The sequence below is a fragment of the Mustela erminea genome, chromosome X (assembly GCF_009829155.1).
Source record: "Mustela erminea isolate mMusErm1 chromosome X, mMusErm1.Pri, whole genome shotgun sequence".
NCBI lineage: Eukaryota > Metazoa > Chordata > Mammalia > Carnivora > Mustelidae > Mustela > Mustela erminea.
The window spans coordinates 78,595,545-78,607,612 of record NC_045635.1 but is presented as its reverse complement, the minus strand read 5'-3'; positions in this window follow the sequence as shown (position 1 = coordinate 78,607,612).

Sequence of the window (12,068 nt, the reverse complement as noted above, 5' to 3'; positions counted from 1 at the left end):
CCTTATGAACTGCTTTGTTGATTGTGCTAAAGATTTTGAAGTATATTAATTTTTTTTTATCATTTCTCGGCCTTTTGGCTAAGATCAAGAGAACTATGTTAACAATTTTAGAGGAATGAGAATTCATAAAAGGAATTTGAGAAAGATAATAATATAATCAGATTTATGTTTTCTAGAAAAAAAATTGTTGTATAGAAACCTAGAAGAAATAAAGGCAAGTTGCCTTTATTGTTGGGATACAGATCATTTCTTTCCTTCCTTCCTCATGCTTTCATTTGTAAGGAGCATTGTACAGTGTAATAACTATTACTTATAAGCCAGTTAGTAATTTATTTGATTCTTTCAATTAGTCAGGAAAGCCAAGTATGCTTCAGTAACAATCAAAAACAAAACAAAATAAAACAAAAAACAAAGACAAAAGCAAAAAAAAAAGGAAAGCTTCATGACTTAAAACAACAAAAGCTTGGTTTTTGCTTATGACACATATTCATCTTGGGTCAGCTGATAGACTCTGCTTCATGTTGTCCTCATGGAGACTCAAACTGACAAAGAAGTCATACTTTAGAGTGTTACTCATTGCTGGAGAATTCATTTTGGATTAAAATAGCAAAATAAAATAGTCACATAGTCAACTACCACATTACCTCCTAGAGCTTCTACCTTGAAGTGATGATTATCACATCTAACATCAAGAAGTTATTGAGAAATGTAACCCTATAAAATGATTGAAAAGAAAATAAAATTATGACCAAGCACAACTTGGGCAATGAGAAAAAAATATTTGCAAATCATATATCTGATGAGTCTAGGGTCCAGAATATATAAAGAGCTCTTAAAACTCAAAAACAAAAAACACAGCTCAATTTTTTAAGTGGGCATAGGATTTCAATAGATATTTCTCTAAAAATATCTAGAAACAAAATTTGCCAAAGAGATAAAAGAACTGTATTCTGAAAATTATAAAACAGTGATGAAAGAAATTTAAGATGACACAAAGAAATGGAAAGACATTCCATGCTCACATGTTAGAAGAAGAATATTGTTAAAATGTCTATACTACCCAAAACAACCTACATGTTTAATTCAATGCCTATCAAAATACCAACAGTATTTTTCACAGAACTGGAACAAATAATCTTAAAATTTGTATGAAGCCACAAAAGACCCCAAATAATCAAAGCAATATTGAAAAGAAAAACAAAACTGGAGATGTCACAACTCCAGACTTCAAATTATATTACAAATCTGTACTAATCAAAACAATATGCTGCTGGCATAAAAAATAGACACATAAGTCAATGAAACAGAATAGAAAACCCAGAAATAAACCCACATTACATGGTCAATTAATCTTTGACAAAAAAGAAAGAATATCCAGTGAGGAAAAGACCAGCTCTTCAACAAATTGTGTTGGGAAAACTAGAGAGCTACATGCAAAAGAATGAAAGTGGACCATTTTTTTATACCATACACAAAAATAAATTCAAAATGAATGAAAACCCAATATGTGAGACCTGAAACCATAAAACCCTAAAAGAGAACACAGAGAATAATTTATTTGACATTGACCATAGCAACATTTTTCTAGATGCCTCCTGAGCCAAGGGAAATAAAAGCATAAATAAACTATGGGGACTACATCGAAATGAAAAGCTTTTGCCCAGTGAAGAAAGCAATCAACAAAGCTAAAAGGGAACCTACTTGAATAGGAGAAAAAATTTGCAAATGAAATCTCTAATAAAGGGTTAGTATCCAAAGTATAAAACTCAACAACCAAAAAACAATCCAGTTAAAAATAGGCAGAAGTCATGAACAGATATTTCTCCAAAGAAGATACCCAGATGGCCAACAAACACATGAAAAGATGCTTAATATCATTCATCATCAGCAAAATGCAAGTCTTAACCATAATGAGATATCACTTCACACCTGTCAGAATGGCTAAAATCAAAAACACAAGAAATAAGTGTTGGTGAGGATGTGGAGAAAAATGAATCCTTGTGCACTGTGGGTGGGAGTGCAAATGCAAAGGGATACATGAACCCTGATGTTTATAGCCCATTATTTACAATAGCCAAGTTATGGAAGCATCCCAAGTATCTATCAATAGGTGAATAGGTAAGAAGAAGTGGTATGTATATGCAATGGAATATTATTGCGCCATAGAAAGTAATGAAATCTTGTCATTTACAACAACATGAATGGAGCTAGGGTGTACAAAGCTAAGTGAAATAAGTCAGAGAAAGACTGATACCATATGATTACTTTCATGTGTGGAATTTAAGAAACAAAAAAACAGGTGAAGGAAAAAAAAGAGAGACAAAGCAGGAAACAGACCTTAATTATAGAGAATAAACTGATGGTTACCAGAGGGGAGGTGGTGAAGGATGGGTGAAATAGGTGTTGGGGATCAAAGAGTACTTTCATCATGATATGCCTTGATTAATGTATAGAGTTGTTGAATCATTAAATTGTATACCTGTAATTACTATAACACTGTATGTTAAACTATACTGGAATTAAAATTTAAAACTTAATTTAAAAAATAGATATTTCTTCAAAGAGACTATACAAATGGCCAATATAAATATGAAAATATGCTCATTGTCATTAGTCATTAGGAAATCCAAATCAAAACCACAATAAGATAGCAGTTCACACCCACTAAGATGATCAGAATTTATTTATTTATTTTTAAAAGATTTTTATTTATTTATTTATTTATTTATTTGGGAGAGAGAAAGCACGAAAGTGGGCAGAGTCAGAGGGAGAAGCAGGCTCCCTGCTGAACAGCGAACCCAATGTGGAACTCAACCCTAGGACTTCCAGATCATGACTTGAGCTGAAGCAGATGTTTAAATCACTGAGCCACCCAGGTACTCAAGATGGCGAGAATTTAAAAATAAAAACAAAAAATGGAAAATAATCAGTGTTACTGAGCATATAGATAAATCGGAAACTGTATGAAATTGTTCAGCTACTGTGGTTTCTCAAAAATCCAAACACAGAAGTACATCACCCATCAATTCCATTATTAAGCTTACATACCAAGGAATTAAAAACAAATACTCCAATACATGTACACATACATTCATAGAAGCACCTGTGATAAACATATTCTGGTATATACATATAATGGAATATTATTTAGCTATAAAAGAAATGAAGTACTGATTAATGTTATAATGTGGATGAACCTTGAAAACTTGCTAAGTGAAAGAAACCTGACACAAAAGGACACATATTGTACTATTCCAATTATATGAAATATCCAGAACAAGTAAATCCATAAGAGATAAAAAGCAATTTGTTGTTGACAGGAACTAGAAGATGGGGAAATGGGAAATAATGGTTTAATGGGTATGGGTTTATTTTTGAGGTGATGAAAATATTTTCTTTTTTCTTTTTTTTTTAAAGATTTTATTTATTTGTTTGACGGAGAGAGATCACAAGTAGACAGAGAGGCAGGCAGAGAGAGAGAGGGAAGCAGGCTCCCTGCCGAGCAGAGAGCCTGATGAGGGACTCGATCCCAGGACCCTGAGATCATGACCTGAGCCGAAGGCAGCGGCTTAACCCACTGAGCCACCCAGGCACCCGATGAAAATATTTTCAAACTAGATAGAGGTTGTGGTTGCACAACACTGGAATGTACTAAATGCCACTGAATTATTCACTTTAAAATGATTATTTTCTATGTTAGTTTCAGCTTAATAAAAAAAATATATAAGAAATAATGACTACCACAACTCACTCTAAAACTCTGTCATGGGGGAGCTTGTATATTTTTTTTAGGAAGAGAGAAAGGTGGGGGGGCAAGCAGGCAGGAGGGGCAGAAGGAGAGGGAGAGACTCTCAAGCAGGCTCCCCACCCAGCATGGAGCCCCACATGAAGCTTGGTCTCATGACCCTGAGATCATGACTTGAGGTGAAGTCAAGAGTTGAATGCTTAACTGACTGAGCCATCCAGGTGCCCCACTTGTAAAATATTTTTAAACATTTATTTAACGTACAAATAAATTGTAGAATATGATGCTACTCTTAGGAAACTGGTTTTTTATTTTTTTGAAAAAAAAAACTTTTTTAATTTTTATTTATTTGACACAGAGAGAGAGAGATCACAAGAGATCCCTGCTGAGCAGAGAGCTGGATATGGGGCTCGATCCCAAGACCTTGAGATCATGACATGAGCCGAAGGCAGAGGCTTTAACCCACTGAGCCAACCAGTTGCCCCTTGCTTCCCTTTTCTGATAGCATAGCCTATCCCCATCTATCTTCATGCCTTTAGTGTCTTGCAGCAAAAAGGAATTACCACCTATTGCTTTACCTACAACTTTTGGACCTGTTTTTCTTGAGCATCCATGACGCTTTGCATGAGGCTGGTCAGAGTTGAAAAGGCAGGTACTGCACAGGCCATATCACTTGAATTATTCTCTATGTATAGCTTACTGAGATGGAGAACGCTGATATAACAGAATCACCATTGTTAGCAGTGCCAACTTAGATTACAAAGAAGTGACTGGGAAACCATTGGACAAGTTTTTTTGACCTGTACTAACAATTTAAATATCTTTCATTTTATTTTGAAAATTAAAAAATTGAATTTCATGATTTGACCACACCACCAAACTATCTCTGAGTAGAAAATGTAACCCGAAGTGACCTTACATTATTAGACTTATCAATATGCTCTTAACCAGCAAATAACTAAGGTCTGAATAGCATGAACTCTGCAGCCTGAAATGGTAATGGTGCATCTTTCCTTCCCTTAGTAAACATCCTAACCTTGCTATTTTGATGGATTCTTTTGCTGTCTGGCCAATATATCATTGAACAACCACTTTGAGACAGAGCTGAGAATTCTGATAGTTTTGATGCCTACTAAAAGCTAGTTTCTCCCGATCAATTATAGCAGATATTCCACTGACTTTGGCATTTAAATATTCAGATTGCAACCATGTCTGATCCCTATACATAGAGATAAGAGAAAACCTAATGATCTTTAGGGAGTGGGTATTTGGTCAAAGTTTCTTGCTGACTGTGAATTTCATGGAGAAAAACTTTAAAATACAATTATGTAGAAAGATATCTGATGTTACAGGAGGCAAAAGAACTACAAAGAAAGGTAGGGATTACAGTTGTTAAAAAAAAAAAAGTTACTGAACTACGAGAAAGGAAAAAACAGTTACTGAACTAAGTCAGAGAAAGAGAAATACCATATGATTTCATTCATACGTGGAATTGATGACACAAAACAAACAAGCAAAGGGAAAAGAAGGAAACCAAGAAATGGACTCTTAACTATAGAAAATAAACTGATGATTACCAGAGGGGATTTGGGTGGGGGGATGGGTTAAATAGGTTATAGAGGATTAAGAAGCGTACTTGGGATAAGCACCAGGTATTGTAAGTGCTGAATCACTAAATCGTATACCTGAAAATAATATGACACTATATGTTAACTAACTGGATTTAAATAAAAGCTTTAAAAAAATTTTTTAAAAACCAGTTTCTGGGGTGCCTGGGTGGCTCAGTGGGTTAAAGCCTCGGCCTTCGGCTCAGGTCATGATCCCAGGGTCCTGGAATCGAGCCCCGAGTGGGGCTTTCTACTCCGCAGGTAGCCTGCTTCCTCCTCTCTCTCTCTCTGCCTGCCTCTCTGCCTACTTCTGATCTCTGTCTATCAAATAAATAAATAAAATTTAAAAAAAAAGAAAAGGGAAGCAAGTGAAAAGAGAGAAAAGCTAAGAAATTTTTGAAATTTTGACTATTTTAAAATGGGGTTCAAAATCCGTTTCCATTCATTACTAGGTGTATGAACTTACATAGTTACTTTACCTTTCTGCACTTCAGTTTCTTTATCTATAAAATAGAGGTTATAATAGTACTTACCTCATAAGTTTGTTATGAGAAATAAATGAAGTCCATTCATGTGAAATGGTTAAAATAGTGGTTTTCAAACTTTTGTGTGCATCATAATCACCTGGAGGGGCTTGCTAAAACAGTGCTGGCTGCCACCTCCTAAGTTTCTGATTCAGTAGGTCTGGAATGGGGCTTAGACCGTGCATTTCTAAAAAGTTCCCAGATGATTCTTATGCCACTGGCATGGGGAGCCACACTTTGCAAACCATTGCATTATAGTAAGTTAGGAATTACTATTTTATAAAATTATAACAACTATAATTTGTTAATCATTTACTGTCAATTATGGAAATCACTTTATGTGTGTTGCCTCACTGAAGCATCACCACAACTGTCTAAAGAAGGCGCTGTGATCAGTACCTGATCACAGATGAAGAATGAACACCCACAAGGGCTGGGAAATTGACTAAGGCCTTATAGTTTGTAAGTGGCAAAAATGCAATTTAACTGTCTGACTACAGAGGTTATGTAGGTGACTACTTGAATCTGTTCCTGCCTTCCATCTCAGTAGTGTCTTGACCTTGCCTCAGGTATTTTTGTGCTATTCTCTTTGGCACCAACAAACCACTTTTCTTGTCAGGCTGTCCTAAACCTTTTAAAATGTCTTTATTTTTCTCCTTCATTATCTCCACCTTTGTCTTCTCCACCTACTAACCCCAGTCAAGGAGCACTTGCCCAGTGATCATAGCTTACATCTGGAATACACTCCAATACAAATGTTTCCTAATATTTATTTTTTTATCAATACCTAACTCAGATGTCATCTTTAGAAATCCTTCCCTGATCACCTATTTCTTTCCCTTGCTTTTTCTCTTTCTCTGTCCTGTTCTCTCTACACCCAAAGGCATTGATCATATTCTTCTGGCCCTGCAATTGCAATACTGGGAATTTATCCCAAAGATACAGATGTAGTGAAAAGAAGGACCATCTGTACCTCAATGTTTATAGCAGCAATGGCCACAGTTGCCAAACTATGGAAAGAACCAAGATGCCCTTCAATGGACGAATGGATAAGGAAGATGTGGTCCATATACACTATGGAGTATTAATGCCTCCATCAGAAAGGATGAATACCCAACTTTTATAGCAACATGGATGGGACTGGAAGAGATTATGCTAAGTGAAATAAGTCAAGCAGAGTCAATTATCATATGGTTTCACTTATTTGTGGAGCATAACAAATAACATGGAGGACCTAGGGAGATGGAGAGGAAAAGGGAGTTGAGGGAAATTAGAAGGGGAGGTGAACCATGAGAGACTATGGACTCTGAAAAACAATCTGAGGGTTTTGAAGGGGCGGGTGTGGGAGGTTGGGGGAGCCAAGTGGTGGGTATTATGGAGGGTATGTATTGCATGGAGCACTGGGTGTGGTGCATAAACAATGAATTCTGTTATGCTGAAAAGAAATTTTAAAAAAAAAGGTAGTACAGTGGCTAAGAGCACAGGGATGAGCTTGAATTCTAAGCCTACCTTGCACCTTATTATCTATAGAGCCTTGAACAAGTTATTTGACCTCTCTGGAACTCAGTTTCCTCATCTCTAAAATGGCTGTAATAATAATGCCTACCTCAGGATTGTTCTGAGAAGTGAATTAGTTTACCCATATAAAATACTTAACACAGTTTAGAGGATATATACTGCAATATTTTTTTTAAAAAACTCAAAATATTAACTATCATTTTTTTCAGGTTATCTTTACCTAAAGTCTATAGCCTAAAGTCTATAGACCTAAAGTCTATACGCAACATATCACCTTACCACACTGTATTTTAAGTGTCTTATTTCCTTACTCATGTCCTTTGGTAGTCTAGGAGCTCCCTGAGGAGTTCTTTGCCTCGGCAGTCTCTGTATTAGTTCTCAAGGTGTGATTCCTGCTCATACGCCACTGCTAGAGTTTGTGGTCTAGGTCATGGGCTTTGGGTTCACTGCAAACTGAGACTCCATTCCTTTGGCTGTAGACCATATATTTCAATCAGCTCTCTCAGCACAGTGTGACTCTCTAGGAATTCTGTAAGGGGAAGTTGTTTTTTTTTTTCTTTTAAATTATTTATACTAGTAATTCTCATAGTGTGGTCCTGGGAACTTAGATGAGAAACTCTGTGAGAGGGGCCCAGCACTCTGTTTTTTCACAAGTCCTGAGCTACAATTTGAGAACCACTGCTTTCCTATGCATGACTTAAGAAATGTCTGATTTCCTAAGGGCCTATTTACTCTCTATTTGCTTTCCTTTTTTTTTTCACAAGACATTGTTTTTGAGATTTTTCTAGGGTCATGGTCTAGTAAAATCACAGTGAGATAAACATTACTGTATTTGGAGTTCATATCAAGGTTATGAGGAAAAGAAAATATGGGTCTCAATATTGTATTAATATTCTTAAATTCATTGAATGTTGATTAAGCTGAGATTTTCTAAGACTATGTCATTCCTAGGAGGAAAATACCATTTTTAACCTTCCTTCTTGCAATTAATAAAGAATTTAAAAAGAAGGGAAAAAAGCCTCTCTCAACAACAACAAAAAAACCCTTCTTTACGTTAAGCTAAGACAACTTCCCATTGATTTCAAGATATCTCTTAATCACATATTTAACTACTCTATTGAATTATACTGCCTATTTATGCATACACACAATTACTGACAACTGTAGAGAATTTAAACTCCTTGAGAGGGCTCCAGCAGCAAATCCTTAGTGCAAAAACAAAAGTGGCAACTTTATCAAAATACAGTAGACTTCATTTCCATACTACAATGTGTTCAGTACTCTCTATAGCTCCTCAAAATCATTAAAACATGCTCTGTTTGCATAGATCTAAGCAGGAGTCTGGATTGGTAAAGCTACAGAACCTCACTTTTTGGGGATACTTTAGAAAACATTGGATGGGAAATTAAGGCACTGAATTAAGGTCTGGATTCTAGTCGAGACCTCTCTGTGCCTTAGCTATGTGACCTTGAACAAATCATTGCCTCTCTCTCCCTTCAGCATTTCCTGGTCTATAAAATATAGAATTTTGGACTCGGTGATATTTAAAGCATACTGCTTCTCTGAAGTTTCTAGGTGGCCTATAAGTCAAGATTTAAAGTGATAGTGAAAACCAAGTTCACCTTTTTATAAATGGAACTATAGAGCATAATTCTAAACAGGTTTTACCAAAGCCACTGTAGATCAGCATAGACATCATCAGACTGATGGTGAAAGTGGATTCTCTCTGAGCTTAGCCTACTTCCTGAGAGCAAGTTGGACAAACACTAGGCCCAGGGCCTGTTAGATTCACCTTCTTTGTTAAGAACCACCCAGGTCTATGTTGTCTTCTTTTCCATTTTTGTTTTTTTGTTTTGTTTTGTTTTTTGAAATGCAAAACATTTTTTGGAGCTTCTTAGGTATCTAAGAAAGATCTAGAATATTTCTTTGAGTCAGGAAAAGTTTTAGATCATTGAGTATTTGAAGTGAAGCCTTCATGTATTTCACCTACTTATCTTGATAAACACTGAGTAATATGTGGAATCATTGAATTACTATATTATACACCTGAAACTAATATAACATTGTATGTTAACTACATTGAAATTAAAATAATTAAAAATAACTTAAAAATAAAGACATATTTCATTTATATGAAATAACATAACAATAATAACATACAATGAAACAAGATGGGATTGGGAGGGAGACAAACCATAAGTGACTCTTAATCTCACAAAACAAACTGAGGGTTGCTGGGGGGAGGGGTTTGGGAGAAGGGGGTGGGATTATGGACATTGGGGAGGGTATGTGCTTTGGTGAGTGCTGTGAAGTGTGTAAACCTGGTGATTCACAGACCTGTACCCCTGGGGATAAAAATATATGTTTATAAAAAATAAAAAATTAAAAATAAAATAAAATAAAATAAAGACATATTGATAAGGTATTAATCTATTTGTCTTGTAACATCCATTCTTGGTAAGTTTTTCAGAAACAATGGGCAAAATATGAGAAAATTTGTGTTTCATTTCTAGGAAAGGAAGTAATGATATATTAACCCATTCTCCACAAAAGTAAGCATTTAAAAGCCTTGTATTGATACTGCTGATAAAGCTATGCCACAGACATGTAAGAAGTTACAAGTTGCTGCCCATGGCAATATCAATTGGCTCATCCTGTAGAATTTTCTATTCCTACCTTAACTTTTAAATGTTTGTTTGGGTACACAGTTGTAAGTTTGACGCTTCTGGAATTTTGCATTGCTGATTTGGATCATTACCCTTGTTTTACTGTTGGTTTTCATATTTAAATTCCAAAGATTTTTTTTAAAGCTAATAAATATTAAAACAGCTTCAAGATGAACATAAGTATCTGAGTGCCTCAGGATCTGGCAGTTAGACAAACAAATATAGTCTAAGCAGATGCTTGAACAGCTAGGGAAGGCCTTAGGCAGAATAGGAGATGCTAGCAGAGCCCAGAGATCATTTCCTAGATTGTAAGCAGCCTAATGCCTCAATGTTATGCCTCCAGCTTAAGAGGTTTATTTCAGACCTCAAAGTAGGTTCCAGTAGCTTTGCTCACTTCTCCTAGACCTCTGCCTGAAATGCCCTATCCCCCAGAGACCTATGCCAAGGAAACCAAATGGGAAATACAAACTCGAAGCATCAGAAAAGAAATCCCAGAAGTTCTAAAAAACACTTCCATGAATTTTAAAATAAGAGTTAACATTTGTAGAGCACTTCTTATTTTCCAGCCACCATACCAAATGTTTTAATTTAATCTTCACAATGGTTCAAGAGTGTAGACATTGTTATTTCCACCCACGATATCAACAAGGAAAGCAGGGCTGAGGGAAGTTAAGTGACTTGCCGAGGTATAAGAGGTAATAAGGGATAGGACTAGAATCTGGAGTTAGTCTGACACTAGAGTCCATGCTCCTAACACCTACACTACATTGTCTTTGTGTAGCATATGGAAGATTAGTTGAGGAGGCCACTTGTGCAGAACAACTAATACTGAAGACTGTCCCAGGTGTGCCTTGCAACAGATAAACTGCATGTGAGCAGTGACTGTGCCTGGCACTCCAGCCCAGGGCTATTGTCCTGCAGTCCATTGCCCAAATGTTTATGTCATTATCTCTAAGCTTAGCTGTCCTGGGAGAGGTAATTCTGCCAAGCACACCTCTGCAGATAAAAATCATTGCAATCAAAAATTGGCCTGAGAGGACACCAGGTGGCAAGAAGTAAGAATGGGAACAACAAAGGTGTGGATGTTCTGAGAAGAGCCTAAGGGTACATGGGAGGTATAGAATACATAGCTTCTACACATCATTTTCCAAATACACCTAGTGAATGTCTCATTTTTTAAAAATCCAGCCAACATATCAATGATCAGGTGATTAAGTAGTTGCTAGCGGGTACACAAAACCATAACAAAAATCCAGGTTTTCCCCCACAGTCTCATCCTTGATAGCTATTCTCACTGATTCTGTCCTAGCATGCCAAGACTACTTCCATGACTGTCCTTTAAATACAATTATCCTCCTCTGAGGGGTCCAGAGACTCTGAATCCAGGACAGTTCTGCAGGTCACCAAGCTTTTCTCCTCATGGTCAAGGAAGCAGTGCAAACAATAGTGCCTTCCACAGACTGGAATAAGATGTACCAGGAGGGAAGAGTGGGAAAAATGAAAAAAGAATGTGTCAGGAAACCTAAGGTGACAGTGGCTCCCCAAGAAGGTCCATGATTTTCTTCACATTCCACAGTGCACATTGAACTTTGTCCTAATGAGCATTAAATTCAATTTACTTTAACTATGAACACATACATTAGTAGTCAGTGGCATCAGGGAACTGCATTTTTGTCTCCAGGTTTATCCTGTTTTGACCTCCTGAAGTATTTTCTCACCATCACTCTGCCCATACCGCTCAGTTGTTATATCTGGAGAACATAAGTAACATAGCCCAATTCTCTCTTCTGGAACATCTGGCTCTCTGCCCTTTATGTTATACTCCATTTACTTATTGAATGACCACTCTGAGTTCTGTAGTAAGGCATGACAAAGGCTATAAAAGATACTTAGACACAGCCCCTGATCTCAAATTGGAGAGAAAGCTATAAAGAAATATTTCCCAACTTTGAATTTTCTCCAGCCTAAGGACCTACAAGTCTACTTAATGAGGCTACTTAATGTCAAC